Here is a 19,705-nt window from a genome sequence, read left to right on the forward strand (position 1 = left end):
AAACACTAAAACTGTCCAGTTGTGGGGATGATTATACAATGTTTCTTTTAGCGTGCAAAGAAACACTAACGTGATGTCAAAAGAATGTTCCCAGAGCACTTTTTTTTAATGTTCTTTAAAAAGTTCCTAAAACATTTCTTTAGGTTGTGGGAACATTGTGGGGATATGACAAGAGATAGTGTTTTGGGAACCTAAAACTGTCCAGTTCTGCTGACATTCCGCCGATGTTTCAACCAGGGTGCACAAAACATTCCCTTGATGTCGCAAGAATGTCGACAGAACAGCTGTCCTGACTTCTTGAAAGATTCCCACGAACATTTCATTAGGTTGTGGGAACAGTGTGGGTACATTACAAGAGATATACGGTAGGTTCCCAAAACACAAAATCTGTCCAGTTGTGATGACATTCTTACAACGTTTGCATCAGGCTGCAGAAAACATTCCCTCAATGTTCTTAGAATGTTATTCCTATGCTTTCCAGAACGATAACGTTACATTTTGAACAGGCCACGGAGGTTTCTTTCATCAGTCAGTCCCATGACAATATATTATACATTTATAGTATAATAGCGTAGTACTTTGGAATGGTATCCCTGGAATAAAGCCACTGGGCCACTGGGATTGGACAAACACAAATATAAAGCTCTTTGCACCTTTACTTCCAGGTTGTTGAAGAGAGAAAAACTCAATCTAGAAAAATAAGTTGTCATGCCCTGACCTTAGAGAGCCGTTTTATTTCTCTATTTGGTTAGGTCAGGGTGTGATTTGGGGTGGGCATTCCATGTTGTCTATTTCTTTGTTTTTGGCCGAGTATGGTTCCTAATCAGAAGCAGCTGTCTATCGTTGTCTCTGATTGGGGATCATACTTAGGCAGCCCTTTTTCCCCACTTTCTGTTGTGGGATCTTGTCTTTTTGTGTTGCATGTGTTTGCACTACTAGCTTTACGTTCGTTGAGTTGTTTATTGTTTTTTTGGTGGAACATTTCAAATGAAAGGAAAATGTACGCCTACCACGCTGCACCTTGGTCTCATTCTAACGACGATCGTTACAGAAGTATCCTCTATTATTATTTACTCGTCTTCTTTATATACTGTAAAGTTGTTTTGACTGTTATTTTCCCTACAAACTTGATTTCACAAATCGTGTTAAATGATTGCCTTGGCAGATTTCAGTGAGGTGTACATACATGTGCATGTGTACTAAGACATACTGTATAGCCATAGTTTAGATCATAATTGAAGGATTTCAGTACAAAGGGAAAATCCACTAGAAACATTATGATCCTGGTGGCGCCGCAGATTAAGTAGCCGACGGCTTGAAGATGGCAGATCACGGGTTCAAATATACTCGAATACTATTGTTTAAAAAAATCTGTAGCTATTTTTGGATAATACCCTAATACAATATAATGATGTGAGAAGATTGAAATGCCATTTGTTTAAAAGTTTGGCACTACACTTCAATATTAGAAGAACGTTGAAGCAATGTTTTGATAACTACTTTTTCCTTTTCATTGAAGTATGTTTTTAGAACAATTATGGATTGTCAAACCTTACAAAATACTTTATAATATAGGAATGTTTCTTGTTTGTTGTTATAGGTGGTAGTAGTAATATCTCCATCAACATTAGCTGAATATTCCAAGATTTTTAACTTCTCTTACTTAATTTCTGATGTATGCTCAGGGAACGTTATTAAAACCATTATATCATAATGTCACGCTATAACTTTATGAGACCATTGTAGGAATATTCCCTGCTTGTTGTTATGGGTGTTTTGAATAACATATCCATCAACATTAGCAGAACGTTCCAGTAATGTTTCCTCGGAAACTCTTCTATTGCTCCCACATTTTGTTGCGGCAGTATGTTCTAAGAACATTACCGGAACGTTGTGTTATTACGTTCCCTGGCAACCTAATGAGAACCTTAGGGGAATGTTCTGTGGTAGTTTTCCAGATAATTGTGACCAACATTTTAGTGAATGTTAGGAGAAAATTCCAAGGATATTTAATTTCCAACTTTTAATTCTAAAAGAAATATTTGGTAATCCCCCAAAAATGTTGAATGTTTGTGGGATGTTATCATCCTAATGTTAAGTCAAACCCTAACTGGAACTTAAGGGGAATCTTAATGTAATGTTCTGAGAATGTTCCCGGTTTGCTGGGCACTCTGTGTGAGTATCAACTGGGGCAAAAGGCTGCTCTCTCTCTCACACACATACACATACACAGACAAGAGAGAGAGAGAGAGAGAGAGAGAGAGAGAGAGCTGAAAGCTGACTACTTCAATAATGCTGGAATGTTCAGATTGTTCTGACATTGTGGTGACAGACTAATGAGAGGGGGATCTGTGTTCTGACAGTGAACCCAGAACAAGGGATGGAGAGAAGGAGGGATGGAGAAGAGGGGAGCAGGGATGATCTGAAGGAAAAGGCTGCTCACACGCACTTACGCTGTGGCGACATACTGATGACAGTATGCGAGAGAGAAGCAGGGTTGGAGAATGGATCTCGGGGAAAAGGTTGCTCATAAACACACATTTCAAACACATACAGTATATACACACACACACACAACACCCACTTGAGTTGTGACTAGACAAGACCTTTAAACAAGTCAATATTCACAAAGCCGCGGGGCCAGACGGATTACCAGGACGTGTGCTCAAAGCATGCACGGACCAACTGTCAAGTGTCTTCACTGACATTTTCAACCTCTCCCTGACCGAGTCTGTAATACCTACATGTTTCAAGCAGACCACCATAGTCCCTGTACCCAAGAAAGCGAAGGTAACCTGCCTAAATGATTACCGCCCCGTAGCACTCACATCTATCACTCCAGTGTTAATTAATGCTAAATTGTAATTATTTCTATAGCCTATTTATTGCCTTACCTCTCTACTCTTCTACATTTGCACACACTGTACATAGATTTTTCTATTGTGTTATTGACTGTACATTTGTTTATGTGTAACTTCGTGTTGTTTTTGTCGCACTGCTTTGCTTTATCTTGGCCAGGTCGCAGTTGTAAATGAGAACTTGTCCTCAACTGGCCTCCCTGGTTAATTAAAGCTTAAATATATATATATTTTTTAATTTAAATGAAGCCAATGCTGAAGAGTATAGAGGGGATTTATGACTGTTGCCTTCAGAAAGTATTCATGTCAACATTTTGTTACAGCCTGAATTTAAAATGGATTAAATGTAGATTTTTTGTGACTGGCCTAAACACAATCCTCCATAATGTCAAAGTAAAATGATATTCAACCCCTTTGTTACCTCTTTGTTACGGCAAGCCTAAATAAGTTCAGGAGTAAAAATGATCTGCAAGGTCCCTCAGTCGAGCAGCGACTTTCAACACAGATTCAACCACAAGGACCAGAGAGGTTTTCCAATGTCGTCTCGCAAAGAAGGGCAACGACTGGTAGATGGGTACAAAAAAAAGAGCAGACATTGTATATCCCTTTAAGCGTGGTGAAGTTATTCATTCAACTTTGGATGCTATATCAATTCCAGGGTTTGTAATCGAAATTATTTTCCAATCGTTTCATTCTGAACAGAACCACTATTATTCTTTGATCCGTTCCACTGTGCCGACCAGCAAAGGTTCTGAACCGGTTCGAAACCAAAAAAAGTACCGGTTGATATCGTTCCTTTCCGTTCCTTTTTTAACCTGTGAAATCAACATTTTTTTACATTTAGCTCATTCATTTACATCACCAATCAGTGCGGATAGCGCAGGCAAGTTAGTTGTTTAGAGAGGGAGAGAGGGATTAGGAGCAGGCTTGAATAAATCCAACGTGAAACGAGATAACTTGGCCTATAGTGTCCTTAGGTAGCATAGGAAAAAGTTAATCCATTCTTCTCTAGCTAATTAAAAATCTCTCTCCTATCTTTTCATGCTTCAAACGTCAGTACAGTAGCCTATGGTAACGTCATTAGCAACCTTCAAAAAGGGGTGGGGCAAGTAGCCTAAACACGCACACTGGCAAATATTTTCAGCTGGCTGGCAGATGCTGTAATGCGTTTCTGAGGGACAGAGTGAGGGCTTTGCATGTTCACTTTGTTACGTTTTTTTGTGGCACTAGATTTTTTTTATATAACGTTGTTAACCATTTGCCATGCTTTTAAAATAACGGTTCTGTTCCAGAACATTGTGGACCACTTTTGTTCCCGGTTTCGTTTCTGTTCCTTGAAACGGTTCCAACCCCTGATCAATACAACCAGTCACTACAAAGATACAGGCATCCTTCTTAACTCAGTATGCCTGAGAGGAAGGAAACGGCTCAGGGATTTCACCATGAGGCCAATGGTGACTTTAAATCAGTTACAGAGTTTAATGGCTGTGATAGGAGAAAACTGAGGATGGATCAACAACATTGTAGTTACTCCACAATAATAACCTAGTCCTCGGGGGCCTGATTGGTGTCACACTTTTGATAAAAATGCAATTAGTTTAAATCAGGTGTGTTTCCTAGGGATGGGGAAAAAGTGTGATTGTCCAGACCTGTAAGTAATACTGCAACGTGGCAAAGCAATTAACATGTGTCCTTAATACAAAGTGTTACGTTTGGGGTAGATCCAGCAAAATATATTACTGAGAAAGGGGATACCTAGTCAGTTGCACAACTGAATGCATTCAACCAAAATGTGTCTTCCGCATTTACCCCAACCCCTCTGAATCAGAGAGGTGCGGGGGGCTGCCTTAATCAACATCATCAACACCCAGTTCTGGTTGGGGGTTAACTGCTTTGCTCAAGAGCAGAACGGAAGATTTTTCCACCTTGCCGGCTCGGAGATTCAAACCAGCAACCTTTCGGTTAATGGCCCAATGTGCTTAACCGCTAGGCTACACACCGAGTATCACTTTCATATTTTCAAGCATAGTGATGGCTGCATCGTGTTATGGGTATGCTTGTAATCGTTAAGCACTGGGGAGTTTTTCAGGATAAAAATTAACGGAATGGAGCTAAGCACAGGCAAAATGAATTTACCTTTCAGCAGGACAAGAACCTGGTAAAATTTACACTGGAGTTGCTTACCAGTGAATGTTCCTGAGTGGCTGAGTTACAGTGTTTACTTAAATCTACTTGAAAATCTATGGCAAGAGCTGAAAATGGGGGTCTAGCAAATATCAACAACCAATTTGAAAGTGCTTGAAGAATTGTTTTTAGAATAATAGGCAAATGTTGCACAATCCAGGAGTAGAAAGCTCTTAGAGATTTACCCAGAAAGACTCACAGCTGTAATCACTGCCAAAGTTGCTTCTACAAAGTAATGACTCAGGGGTGGGAATACTTATGTAAATGAGATATTTCTGTATTTCATTTTCTATAACTTAATAACTTGCTGAAATTCTAAAAACATGTTTTGACTTTGTAGTGTGTGTAGATGGGTGAGAAAAACTGTTGAGTTCAGGCTGTAACACAACAAAATGTGGAATAAGTGAAGGGGTATGAAAACTTTATGAAGGCACCGTACATGTTATGTAAGCTTTACTGTAGCTGGCTGTGGCGTGGTCATACACACACACACACACACACACACACACACACACACACACACACACACACACACACACACACACACACACACACACACACACACACACAAAAGCATGCACGCGCATGCACACACACAGTATATGGGGTTTCTCACCTGTTCCGAGCTATTGCGGTCATGCGGTCATGGAGTACATTCCAGTGACAACAAACACACACACTGCTCACCTGTCCAGTGCTATGGCGGTCATGGAGTATATGCTGGCGAAGACAGCTGCGATGGGGAAGAAGTTATGGAAGCGACAGTAGCCCAAACCAAAGTACCACTCGTTATGGACACTGTAGGCAAAGTTTATCACTGTGTTGAAGGCAGACATGGACGCCTCTGCAAAGGCTAGGTTCACCTGGGAGGAGAGGAAGAGAGGGATCAGACAGACAGATGGAGAGAGAGAGGGAGACAGACAGACACACACACACACACAGAGAGAGACACACAGACAAACAGACAAACACACACACATTATTTTAAAATACAAATATATATAATTTAAATTAAAATTAAAAAAAGCCATCTCCTTCTTTAGATTTTAATAAGATGTGTTTGTTTACCAGGAAATAGTTGGTCACGGTCCTCATGCGTTTGTGCGCGAGGATGATCCAGATGACCACCAGGTTACCGATCATAGAGATGCACACCATGCTGCAGTAGGCGACTGCCCAAAGAGCGATCTGCCACACCGGCTGCACGAACTGGTTATAGTCTTCTTTGTCGTTCAAACCGGAGCCGTTAGTGGCGTTAACGGAAGGGTAGTAATCCGTCATGTTCAACAGCAAGTCCATCTTCAGATCTCAGAGCTTTGTTGTTGAAAGAGTAAGAATCCTGATATTATATGGTAAAATAATAAATATTATATTTAATAATAAGTTTAGATATTTCCAGTTGCCGAATTTAGTGTGATAAAAAATATATATTTTTGATTGTTGTTTCACAAAAAATATATATTCTTTACGGCTCTGATGTTAATTTTTTGCGGAGGGTTATAACACGCAAAATATTTTGACTGTGACAGAAAAAAAAGACAAAAGAAAGTGATTATAATGTTGATCTGGGATAATATCGTAGCAGTCATGCAGTTACTTTCTTCTGTTGCCTGGGTCACTGGTCAAGTGTACGCACTTCTCTCTCCCAAATCCACACGAAATTCTCGGAATCAGAGTTACCGGTGAAATGGTCTTCGTTCTCTGTATTCGTGTTAAGTTCCACGTCAACGGTAGGCCTAAACCTTGTGTCACTGTTTTCTCTCCGCGCGCGGGCTGGGATGGACTAACACTATGTGCTCTCGTGAGTCCATCACAATGCCAAGCATTTGAAGGCGCATGCCATGCCCATGCCGCACACACACACACACACACACACACTTCAGCCACATAGCACGCGCGTAAAGCCCCCCCCCCCCCCCCCCCCCCGCCCCCATACGGCAAGGCATGTAGTGCATGTATTATAATACTTTATGTACTGTATTTATGTATGTATTCAGGTGTTGATTGAAATCTCTCTCCCTCTGCAAGTAATGTTTTCTGCATCTATATAAAATATGGTCCTCTGAGTGGGTCTGCCGTCATGTCAGACTCATAGACCTTCTATATTTTTGCATTTAAATGACTCTCCCTTCCTGACAGCCGATCCAGGCTTCATCTCAACCCTCAGGATTCCCCAATAGGCGGGCCACGGCCCCCCAAGTTTTCTGAGCAAAAGCAATGAATGTATATCTTTTTTATAATTGTCGTTGTTGGAAATGAAATACTGTAAAATCAAAAGGAAATCAGCTCAAAGTGATTTTAATTGACGAAATCTGTTCTAAAGTATTCCCACACATAAATAGAGAGACATATGTGATCGTATCCCAATGTAATCAATGTTTGAAATTATTTTGTTTTTGTGAAATACTATATCTGTTTGGGATTTTTGCTGTCAATTTGCCGCGTACAAATTATTTATAACTATATTCCAGCCCCCCGACCATCTGCTCAATGAAAAAGCGTGCCACGGCTTAATGTAATTGGGGTCCCCTGCTCTAAAATAACATAATCCCTTCTCCGCTCCTCGTGGTCGATGCCTGGGCCTGCTGTCAGAAGTCTGGAGTTTAGTCTACTATTTCAAGTATTTCTCTTCATTTCCTCTCTCCCTTCCTCCTCAGTCTCCCTATCTACCTTCATTTATCTATCCTCCTCCCTCCATCCCTCTCTCCCACTCTACCAGAGAGAGGGAGCATCATTAGGGAGAGTGGTCTGTGTGAGTTCCCGCTATAAATATTGTGTTGTCTGGATCTCAAGGCTGGAGAGATTTAAAGCCTATTTTACAAGACAGGGGCCGCATTACTATTACTTTACTCTATTCGGTCTCTCTCTCTGTCTTTCTGCTCTCTTCCTCTCGCTGCTCACTCTCTATCCCCATATCCTATCGCTCTGTCATCCATTTCTCTCTTCTTAACCCACCCACTCTCTCTCTCCCTCAAACCTTCTCTCTAATCCGCCCCCTCCACTGTCTACCTGCCCCCCTTCTCTCTCTCTCCCCCCTCCCATGTCTTACCCTGCCCCCCCTTCTCTCTCTCTCCCCTTTCTCTCTCTCTCCCCCCTCCACTGTCTTACCTGCCCCCCTTCTCTCTCTCTCCCTTTCTCTCTCTCTCCCCCTCCACTGTTTACCCTGCACCCCCTTCTCTCTCTCCTCCTTCTCTTCTCTCCCCCTCCCCACTGTCTTACCCTGTCCCCCCTTCTCTCTCTCTCCTCTTTCTCTCCCCCCTCCCACTGTCTTACCCTGTCCCCCTTCTCTCTCTCTCCCTTTCTCTCTCTCTCCCCCCTCCCACTGTCTTACCCTGCTCCCCCCCCCCCCCCCCTTCTCTCTCTCTCTGACCAGACAGGGTCGGACAACAGGGACAACAGGGAATGGAAGCCAATTTCACACGTCACCTAGTATACTAATACTACTCAGAACAACAACACAATCCACCTCAAGATAGGAAAGGAGAGAAGGGATGGGGAGAGTAGAGGAGAGAGAGGGATGGGAAGTGAAAGGAAGTGGAGGAGGGGAGTGGGCGGGAGGGAAATAATGGAGACGAGGAGGGGAAACAAGGGGAGGGGGAAAGAGAAGTAATGGAAAGTTACAAAGAGGGGTGTTATAACTCATGTGGGATAGACTAAAACAAACATTTCATCCTCCAGACAAACCCTTGGCACATAGGTCTCCAAATCTGAATGTACAAAAGAGTGATGGAGGGAGTGAGAAAGAAAGATGAATGTGAGAAAGAGAGATGGAGGAGTGGGGTGAACGCCTAAGTACCTGGAACCTTAGGTTAGTCTCTCAGTGTAACGTTCGTCGTATGGAGGAAGAGAGGAGGACCAAGGCGCAGCGTGAAAAGTATCCATTTTAATAGAATACGTTAAACAAACAAACAAAATAATGATGAACGAGAATAACACGAAACGAAACAGTTCTGTCTCGTGCAGACACACAAAGACTGAAAATAACCACCCACAAAACCCAACAGAAAACAGGATACCTAAATATGGTTCCCAATCAGGGACAACGATTGACAGCTGCCTCTGATTGAGAACCATATCAGGCCAAACACAGAAAACCAACACAGAAATAGAAAACATAGATTACCCACCCAACTCACGCCCTGACCACACTGAAACAAAGAAAATACAAAAGAACTATGGTCAGAACGTGACAGTGCCTTTAAACAGCATGGACAATTCCAGAAAATTATGTCATGGCTTTAGAAGCTTCTGATAGGCTAATTGACATCATTTGAGTCAATTGGAGGTGTACCTGTGGATGTATTTCAAGGCCTACCTTCAAAGTCAGTGCCTCTTTGCTTGACATCATTGGAAAATCAAAAGAAATCAGCCAAGACCTCAGAAAAAAAATTGTAGACCTCCACAAGTCTGGTTCATCCTTGGGAGCAATTTCCCGCGTTGTCTTGGCTGTGTGCTTAGGGTTGTTGTCATGTTGGAAGGTGAACCTTCGCCCCCAGACAGGTCCTGAGAGCTTTGGACCTTGTTTTCATCAAGGATCTCTCTGTACTTTGCTCCGTTCATCTGTCCCTCGATCCTGACTAGTCTCCCAGTCCCAGCCGCTGAAATACATCCCCACAGCATGATGCTGTCACCACCATGCTTCACCGTAGGGATGGTGACAGGTTTCCTCCAGACGTGACGTTTGCCATTCAGGCCAAAGAGTTCAATCTTGGTTTCATCAGACCAGAGAATCTTGTTTCTCATGGTCTGAGTCCTTTAGGTGCCTTTTGGCAAACTCCAAGCAGGCTGTCATGTGTCTTTTACTGAGGAATGGCTTCCGTCTGGACACTCTACAGTAAATGCTTGATTGGTGGAGTGCTTCAGAGATAGTTTTCCCATCTCTACAGAGGAACTCTGGAGCTCTGTCAGAGTGACCATCAGGTTCTTGGTCACCTCCCTGAACAAGGCTCCCGATTGCTCAGTTTGGCCGGGCGGCCAGCTCTAGGAAAAGTCTTGGTGGTTCTAAACTTCTTCCAATTAAGAATGATGGAGGCCACTGTGTCCTCCAATGTTGCAGATTTTTTTTGGTACCCTTCCCCAGATCTGTGCCTTGACACAATCCTGTCTTGGAGCTCTACGGACAATTCCTTCGACCTCATGGCTTGGTTTTTGCTCTGTTTTCACTTTGTCATTACGGGGTATTGTGTGTAGATTGGAAAAAAATATTCATTCCATTTTAGAATAAGGCTGTAATGTAACAAGATGTGGAAAACTCATTCCAGAGTTTTTCTTAATTTTTTCTATTTTCTGCATTGTAGAATAATAGTGAAGACATCAAAACTATGAAATAACACATATGGAATCATGTAATAACCAAAAAAGTGTTAAACAAATCAAAATATATTTTATATTTGAGATTCTTCAAAGTAGCCACCCTTTGCCTTGATTACAGTGGGAACCACACATGGGGAGATCTTCCATTCACCTACTCTGCGTCTCACATAGACACGGTGGTTGGAACCATCAGGCAAAATGACAGATTTCCACCGGTCTAATGTCCATTGCTCGTGTTCCTTGGCCCAAGCAAGTCTCTTTGTATTATTGGTGTCCTTTAGTAGTGGTTTCTTTGCAGCAATTCAACCATGAAAGCCTGATTCACACAGTCTTCTCTGAACAGTTGATGTTGAGATGTGTCTGTTACTTGATCTCTGTGATGCGTTTATTTGGGCTGCAATTTGAGGTGCAGTTAATTGCTGATTTCTGAGGCTGGTAACTCTAATGAACTTATCCTCTGCAGCAGAGCTAACTCTGGGTCTTACTTTCCTGTGGCTGTCCTCATCAGAGCCAGTTTCATCATAGCGCTTGATGGTTTTTGCGACTGCACTTAAAATAAACTTTTAAAGTTCTTGACATTTTCCGTATTGACTGACCTTCATGTCTTAAAGTAATGATGGACTGTCATTTCTCTTTGCTTATTTGAGCTGTTCTTGCCATAATATGGACTTGGTCTTTTAACAAATAGGGATATCTTCTGTATACCACCCATACCTTGTCACAACACAACTGATTGGCTCAAACGCATGAACTTCTTTGGGATAGGTGGAGCGCTAGCGTCCCACCTCGACAACATCCGGTGAAATTGCAGAGCGCAAAATTCAAAATACAAAAATCGTCATATTAAACATTCATGAACATACAAGTGTCTTACATCGTTTAAAAGCTTAACTTCTTGTTAATTAATCCAACCGTGTTGTCAGATTTCAAAAAGGCTTTACGGCGAAAGCATACCATGTGATTATCTGAGGACAGCACCCCTCACACAAAATAATTAAAACATTTTCCAAACCAGCAGAGGCGTCACAAAAGTCAGAAATAGCGATAAAATAAATCACTTACCTTTGAAGATCTTCCTCTGTTTGCAATCCCAAGGGTCCCAGCTACACAACAAATGGTTGTTTTGTTCGATAAAGTCCTTCTTTATATCCCAAAAAAGTCTGTTTAGTTGGCACGTTTGATTCAGTAATCTACCCGTTCCACTCGTTCAACGTGCAAACAAAGGAATCCCAAAAGTTACCAATAAACTTCGTCAAACAAGTTAAACAACATTTCTAATCAATCCTCAGGTACCCTAATATGTAAATAAACAATAAAATTTAAGACGGAATGTAGTATGTTCAATTCCGGAGATAAATAACGAAGTGCGCGCCCTCATCCACACACGCCACAAGACTACAGTCCAAAATGAGAGCCACATTGAAAAACTACAATTACTAAGTCATTTTTCAAAAAACAAGCCTGAAACCCTTTCTAAAGACTGTTGACATCTAGTGGAAGCCATAGGAACTGCAATCTGGGATGTATTACTTTGAATCTCCCATAAACAAGCATTTGAATGGGCTGTGATTCCGGATGGATTCTCCTCGGGTTTTCACCTGCCATATCAGTTCTGTTATACTCACAGACATTATTTTAACAGTTTTAGAAACTTCAGTGTTTTCTATCTAATACTTCCAATTATATGCATATCCTAGCTTCTGGGCCTGAGTAACAGGCAGTTTACTTTGGGCACGTCATTCATCCGAATTTCCGAATACTGCCCCCTAGCCCTAAAACGTTTTAAGAAGGAAAGAAATTCCACAAATTAACATGTAAGAAGGTATACCTTTTCATTTAAATGCATTCCAGGTGACGACCTCATGAAGCTGGTTGAGAGAATACCAAGAGTTTGCAAAGCTGTCATCAAGGCAAAGGGTGGCTACTTTTGATCTCAAGTATAAAATATATTTTGATTTGTTTAACACTTTTTTTGGTTACTACATGATTCAATGTGTTATTTCATAGTTTTGATGTCTTCACTATTATTCTACAATGTAGAAAATAGTACAAATAAAGAAAAACTCTGGAATTAGTAAGTGTGTCCACATTTTTGACCGGTACTGTGTACTGTATATGCTGTCCATATGATGTGATGTGGAGTACAAAACTGTGTCTAATCTGTCTCCTTTCTGGCGTGTGTGTTTGTGTTTGTGTGTATTGCGATGCTCTCAATTGTATGTCCTCTCCATATCTCGCCCTCTCATCAGACATGAAAAACCAAGCCATCTGTGTGTGTGTTCATGTTTGAATGTCTGCATTTGAATGTGTGTGTGTGTTTGAGTGTGTACACCTTTGTTTGAGTGTGTGTGTGCGTGTGCATGCGTGCGTTCGTGCGCAACAGGATTAGGGTAATCCAGTGGCTCTGTTAATGGGAAATAGGATGGGAGATATGCAAATTAGCCTGATTAATTAAGCAGTGATGTCGCCAGCTAATGAATATTAATGAGCAAAGATAAGGAAGCGATCATGTGCGCGTGTTTGTAGGGATAAGGAGGGATAAGGAGAGTGACGAACCAAAAATAGAGATCCTAAGGGAGAGAGAGAGCGAGGGAGGAAGACTGTCTGTTACTGCACCCTAGAGAACAGAAGATGTATGCTCTTTCTATCTGCTTATGTACTTTCTGAGATTGAACGATTATTTATCTCCTCTGCTATTTGGAAAGGCCATTATATTATTACAATTATAAACTTGATTTGTATTAAATCTTTATACTAATATTTATGTAATATATTAACTAGCTGAGAGGATATGACTGGGAGAAGATGCTTATCTCTATGCTATTATAATGTCTCCTTGGGGGAGGATTCGTTTAGCCTTTCTAGTTATTCATGTTCCCTATCTCTGTAATATGATGATAACTGTTGATATGAGAGGTCTGTGTGTATTCTTTTAATTAGTCACTCAGATGGTTTGTGTGTTCAGACATAGAAAACACATTGTGTTCATCACAAGTTCTGGTTGATTACAGTGTTAAAACACAGGCTGAAGACACACACACACAATGACCAACAGTGACAGCAGGTTGTTTTTTAAGTAGTTTTTATTATCGGACTGGCACAGTTAGGAATTGCGCACACTCTGTGATGAGTACTAGACTGGCCAGTGTAGGAGTTAGCCAGTCCAGCAGTGTTGTCATGTATGCTACCTACTGTAATCAGGAGTGGAGTTGTGGGAAGTGATGGCTGGACTGTAACTAGAAATGATAGCATTTGAATTCAGAAGATCAGAACAAACTCACAGAGTTCCATGGTTTACTGACATAAGGCACACACCTATTGGTCTATGGCAAACGCACACACACACATGCCGGGCTATCGAATGATAAATACCAGGAAATTGACTTTGATCGTTCACTCCGGAACATTTTTGACAATCTCTCACCTCTCTCCTCATCCCATCCCTCTTCCGCTTCTCCTCCTCATCCCATCCCTCTTCCACTTCTCCTCACCTCTCTTGTCCTAGAGAGATTTACACGGTTATCAAAACGTCACACCAGGGTAAGCCTACACAAAACACAGCCCTTATTTCAAGTGTTTCTAAAATCCCCTATGAAAAAAATGTATGGTGGGAAAACGATTTGAAACATTTCCCTGTTTGACCATTAGGTTTTATGGGTATTCTAACTCATACTGCAGTACTCTATAGCAGGGTTGAAATCATTTAGCCGAATTAAAAAACAGTTTTTATTAGGCAAATTCAGGTAGGTCCCCGTTTCGTTCCGTTTAAGAAAGGCTTTAACACAGAATCGGCGTAATGAATACACCCCAGCTTTCATTGATTTCAAAGGAAGCGTTCCCTCAATGGTTGATGTCAATGCTGGACGCCCGACGGTGTCACAATGTAGCAGGGCAGCAATACATCTGTTTGACGTGATTGTTGAAGCTGCGGCTGCCCTGCTGGGATCACTAGCCGAGTCGACATCAGTCTACTACTATGATGAGTGTCGAGTCCGCAGGCCTATTCAGTCAATAGCTGGGGTCTATAAGTGTGCGTGAGGTTGTCGTCAGCTCAACTGTAGCTAGTCTGGGAACACTGGGTTAGAGGATAGACATCACAGCTGACTAACTGCGGGACTTCAAAGATCATCCGCCCGGAGTCCGACAACAATATGAATTAGAATTTAGAAGTGGAGAAAATAAAGTCCACTGGTTGGGTGGCTAGCGACACCTATTGGAGTGGAAATGGCAGGCTACTGCATGAAGTATCACATCAATTCTATGTGGTCCAGCCTAAACATTTGTCCCTCCCTGGCTATCCAAGGGTAGGTTAGTTAATTCAATGGGGCGTGGGCGTATCAAATTGAATGCTGAAATTTGGCATGCTCCCATTCACCACATAATCAGTAAATGATATCCTGTCCATTGATACGCTTTGATCAATCGATATCGGACCGATATCCATAGTGAACATGCATTGGGTGTAGGCCTAATCAGATCGGAATAGAATGGTAAATTCACAGCAGTGACAGGACACACAGATCAATAAACTACTATGACAAGTGCAGAATGGTTTTAAGCATGTAGGACAGCAGACAGATCGATTTGACTGTGAACAAGAACCTTGAAGCTCTTGGTATAATTCGCAGTATACCTCCCTCTTTTCCCGCCCTCTGATGGGTGAATGGGTGGGGGGTGTGGTCAATAAATATATGCCAATCAACTCATAGAAATCGAGACTGTGAACGAAAGCACATGTTTTTAAGTGCAGGAGTTTACACTGTTTTATTTAGTTCTAGCAAGGCCTATAGATCTTATTTCATCACGCAGTAGGCCTAATAGTTCTACATCGCCAGGCTGTTATATTGTATACACAATGTCCCTTCTATCTGAAAAGAACATTGCACACATGGTAGTAGCTATTGAGGGTGGTAGAAAAGTTTCCAGAGAGAGGAATCGAGAATCTATTCTAATTCTAGGTTTCCATTCATGTACTCCTCAATTGTACTCCCTGCTGCTTTCTGCAGTGTTTTTAAACAATGTGTTTCCATCCTCCTAAAGTTCCACCTCATGAAAACCTTACAGAAACATTAGAAATGTATTACTTTGGCCTCCCAAGTAGCGCAGCGGTCTAAGGCACTAGAGGTGTTAGAGAGGTGTTAGAGGTGTTACTACAGACCTGGGTCCAATCCCAGGCTGTGACCCATGAGTCAGCCCACATTTGGCCCAGCGTTATCTGGGTTAGGAGAGGGTTTGGCTGACCGGGATGTCATTTCCCCATTGTGCTCTAGTGACTCCCTGTGGTGGGCCGGGCGCAGTGCATGCTGACTGCGGTCGCCAGTTGCACGGTGTTTCCTCTGACACATTGATGCTACTGGGTTAAGCGAGCAGTGTATCAAGAAGCTTGGCAGGGTTGTGTTTCGGAGGACGCATGGCTGTCAACCTTTTTTTATTATAAAAAGTGTATTACTAGTTGTATGGAGGTAAAACTATGGGGCTGTAAAACTGACTGTTCTGAGGTTTGGTTCGGTATCAGTCCATCTTAGGCTACGTGTGTGTGTGTGTGTGTGTGTGTGTGTGTGTGTGTGTGTGTGTGTGTGTGTGTGTGTGTGTGTGTGTGCACATGCGCGCACCAGGCCATGTTACTGGGCCCAGTAGAGAGAGGTGATGGGGAACGTGACTGGATCAGTGCATACATCACTGGCCTCTGTCACACTCAACACACAAGCCCTGGTACAGGGTAGTCCACACACACACAGGAAAGAGATCCTACAACTATCTGGCCCTGCCACAGCACAGTTGGAAGCAGCGAAGCCCAGAGTGACATTGAGACCTGCGTCTCTATTACAGCAATACTCTTCTCAGCTCCAGCTCCAACCCTCTGCACAGGTAATACATTCTGATTGCCTCTCTTGTGAACGGTGTTCAAACCCATGTTTGAGTGGTTGAGTTTTTTCTCCTTTTATGTCTGATTGCATGAGAATATGTTTTCTTTGCAAACTGGTCCGCCTGTTCTGACAACGTCACTGAATAGACCCTCTTTTACGGTTTAAGAGAGAGACGGTGAACTTCTTTGTTTAAAAAGTTTGGCCGGATTCTGCTGTGTTTGCCCACGAGAGTTTTCTGTTGTTGGAGTTACATTGAAAGACGAATGGGTTTAATGAAACATTGAGTCGTTAAAAAAAAATCCTAATCAATAGCTCTAATTGATCAGTGATGGTTTGGAAAGCTGGGCCAGCCATTACCTGCATTTGTTGCATTATTTAAAGCCTTTGGGGATCATATTGAAAAGACAGGAGAGTATTTGATAGAGTACCTGCATATCAGACTAGTACTGATTTAACCTACCATGGCCAGATGAGCGACAGTACGTATTGTGAACATGAGCTGTTTCTCTGCTAGTTGTGTTGCTTTGTTAGTTCGCCCTGGAAAGAAGTTATCATGGTTCAGGGCACACACCAGCACACCTGACAAAATCAAGGGCTTGATAATTACGATAAAAGTTGAATCAGGTGTGCCGTTGTGGAGAGAGTATGATATGTGCGACAGCTGGAGGTCTGAGAATAGATCTGAGAGATTTTAGAATGCTTTCATCTCAGTTTTAGCTCAACGCCAGTTGGTTGTGATAGTGACAGGGACTCCGAACTATTGGCATGGGTTGATTGCGCAATCTGCTCTGCCTCATTACCAGGCTAAGGGTTTGGGTCAATTCCATTTCAATTCAGGAAGTAAACTGAATGGAATGACCCTAATTTGACTAATTTGACCAATATGAGAATTGTGACGCAGTGAAGGACGTGGACTAGGGATGCAGAACTCAGGGCCTCCAGCTCCACAGTCCTGCTGGTTTTAATTTCTCCCTGCTACTTAATGAATCAGTAAATGTTACTGAATGAAAGTGCATACACCTGGTTGCCAGGTAGAAAATAATTCTAAATCAAAGGAATCAAACCCCAAATAAGCAGGATGTTCAAGGACCAGAGCTGGCCACCCCAGCTGTAAGCCTACCACTGTGATTGTTAGTAGGCCTAATCAGTCCAAAATATTCCATGTTCAGAGTTGTCCTACTAATGAATAGCAACTAGGGTGTATGTGGGATGTGAAACATGTCCTTCACACCCAGTGATCAGGAGCTCAGGGCCCAGCTGGTGATCAGGACTGACAGAGGTATTGATCAGCCTAGAAAAACACTGAGTGTGACACACACACACACACAGGGGCACAGATGTAAAATCATTACATCTCTGTTGCGTATGTTGTCTCACTGCATACACTATTGCCCAGTCAGAAATGAACCCCTATCACCCCCTGGACAATTTTCATAGATCTGAAAGAATCGGATTGGGTTTAAGCCTGAAAGTATGGGTCCACCTAGCCCAGATGGAGTTTCCGCCATATTTCTTAGACCAATCCGACCCTTTCAGATCTGTAAGACGTGTCTATGGGAAAGGAGTTAGGGTGGATTATTAACTGTGCATCATGTTAATGATCTTTTTGAGGGAAATTCCTTGAGCATGTTCCCATACACTGGCCTCCCTCTTCATCTCTCTCTGTTGTGTCGTCATCCTCAGGGCAGCTGTGGTTTTCCATTGAGTTTTCTCAATCAGTCAGTCACCAATTGATCTCCAGGGTTACCAGATTGCTGTGTGGTTTGAACGGGCAGTCACAGGGTTATTCCTTTAACCATCATTTAAACCAGGAAATCCCATTGAGATAAATAATCAGCGAGACCTGGCTTAACTTCTCTAGCCTATTCTACTTAAGTGTTTGAAGTTCTTGGCGGCTACAGTGGCAGTGGTATGCACCCCGATTGGCATTTTTCCAATTTTGTTGCCTTACAACCTGGAATTAAAATAGATTCTTTGGGGGTTTGTATCATTTGATTACACAACATGCCTACCACTTTGAAAATGCAAAATATTTTTATTGTGAAACAAACAAGAAACAAGACAAAAAAACGTAACTTGAGCGTGCATAACTATTCATCCCCCCAAAGTCAATACTTTGTAGAGCCACCTTTTGCAGCAATTACAGCTGCAAGTCTCTTGGGGTATGTCTCTATAAGCTTGGCACATCTAGCCACTGGGATTTTTGCCCATTCTTCAAGGCAAAACTGCTCCAGCTCCTTCAAGTTGGATGGGTTCCGCTGGTGTACAGCAATCTTTAAGTCATACCACAGATTCTCAATTGGATTGAGGTCTGGGCCATTCCAAGACATTTAATTGTTTCCCCTTAAACCACTCGAGTGTTGCTTTAGCAGTATGCTTAGGGTCATTGTCCTGCTGGAAAGTGAACCTCCGTCCCAGTCTCAAATCTCTGGAAGACAAAAACAGGTTTCCCTCAAGAATGTCCCTGTATTTAGCGCCATCCATCATTCCTTCAATTCTGACCAGTTTCCCAGTCCCTGCCGATGAAAAACATCCCCACAGCATGATGCTGCCACCACCATGCTTCACTGTGGGGATTGTGTTCTCGGGGTGATGAGAGTTGTTGGGTTTGCGCCAGACATAGCGTTTTTATTGATGGCCCAAAAGCTCAATTTTAGTCTCATCTGACCAGAATTTCTTCCATATGTTTCGTGAGTCTCCCACATGTCTTTTGGCGAACACCAAACGTGTTTGCTTAATTTTTTCTTTAAGCAATGGCTTTTTTTCTGGACACTCTTCCGTACAGCCCAGCTCTGTGGAGTGTACAGCTTAAAGTGGTCCTATGGACAGATGCTCCAATCTCTGCTGCGGCGCTTTGCAGCTCCTTCAGGGTTATCTTTGGTCTTTTTGTTGCCTCTCTGATTAATGCCCTCCTTGCCTGGTCCGTGAATTTTGGTGGGCGGCCCTCCCTTGGAAGGTTTGTTGTGGTGCCATATTCTTTCCATTTTTTAATAATGGATTTTATGGTTCTCTGTGGGATGTTCAAAGTTTCAGATATTTTTTTATAACCCAACCCTGATCTGTACTTCTCCACAACTTTGTCCCTGACCTGTTTGGAGAGCTCCTTGGTCTTCATGGTGCCCCTTGCTTAGTGGTGTTTCAGACTCTGGGGCATTTCAGAACAGGTGTATATGTACTGAGATCATGTGACAGATCACATGACACTTAGATTGCACACAGATGGACTTTATTTAACTAATTATGTGACTTCTGAAGGTATTTGGTTACTTTCAGATCTTATTTAGGGGCTTCATAGCAAAGGGGGTGAATACATATGTGCGAATAATTGTTTTTTTTTCTTCATTTCACTTCACCAATTTGGACTATTTTGTGTATGTCCATTACATGAAATCCAAATAAAAATCAATTTATATTACAGGTTGTAATGCAACAAAATAGGAAAAACTCCAAGGGGGATGAATACTTTTGCAAGGCACTGTAGGT

At 42.2% G+C, this 19,705-nt stretch overlaps 1 pseudogene; it reads right to left on the bottom strand.

The window, feature by feature from the left end:
- LOC111963864 (substance-P receptor-like) overlaps window positions 1-6,846 on the bottom strand; it is a 30,468-nt pseudogene extending 23,622 nt beyond the window's left edge.
- Between the last annotated feature and the right edge of the window lie 12,859 nt (window positions 6,847-19,705).

This window comes from Salvelinus sp. IW2-2015, linkage group LG5 (genome assembly GCF_002910315.2).
Source record: "Salvelinus sp. IW2-2015 linkage group LG5, ASM291031v2, whole genome shotgun sequence".
In the NCBI taxonomy this organism is placed as follows: domain Eukaryota; kingdom Metazoa; phylum Chordata; class Actinopteri; order Salmoniformes; family Salmonidae; genus Salvelinus; species Salvelinus sp. IW2-2015.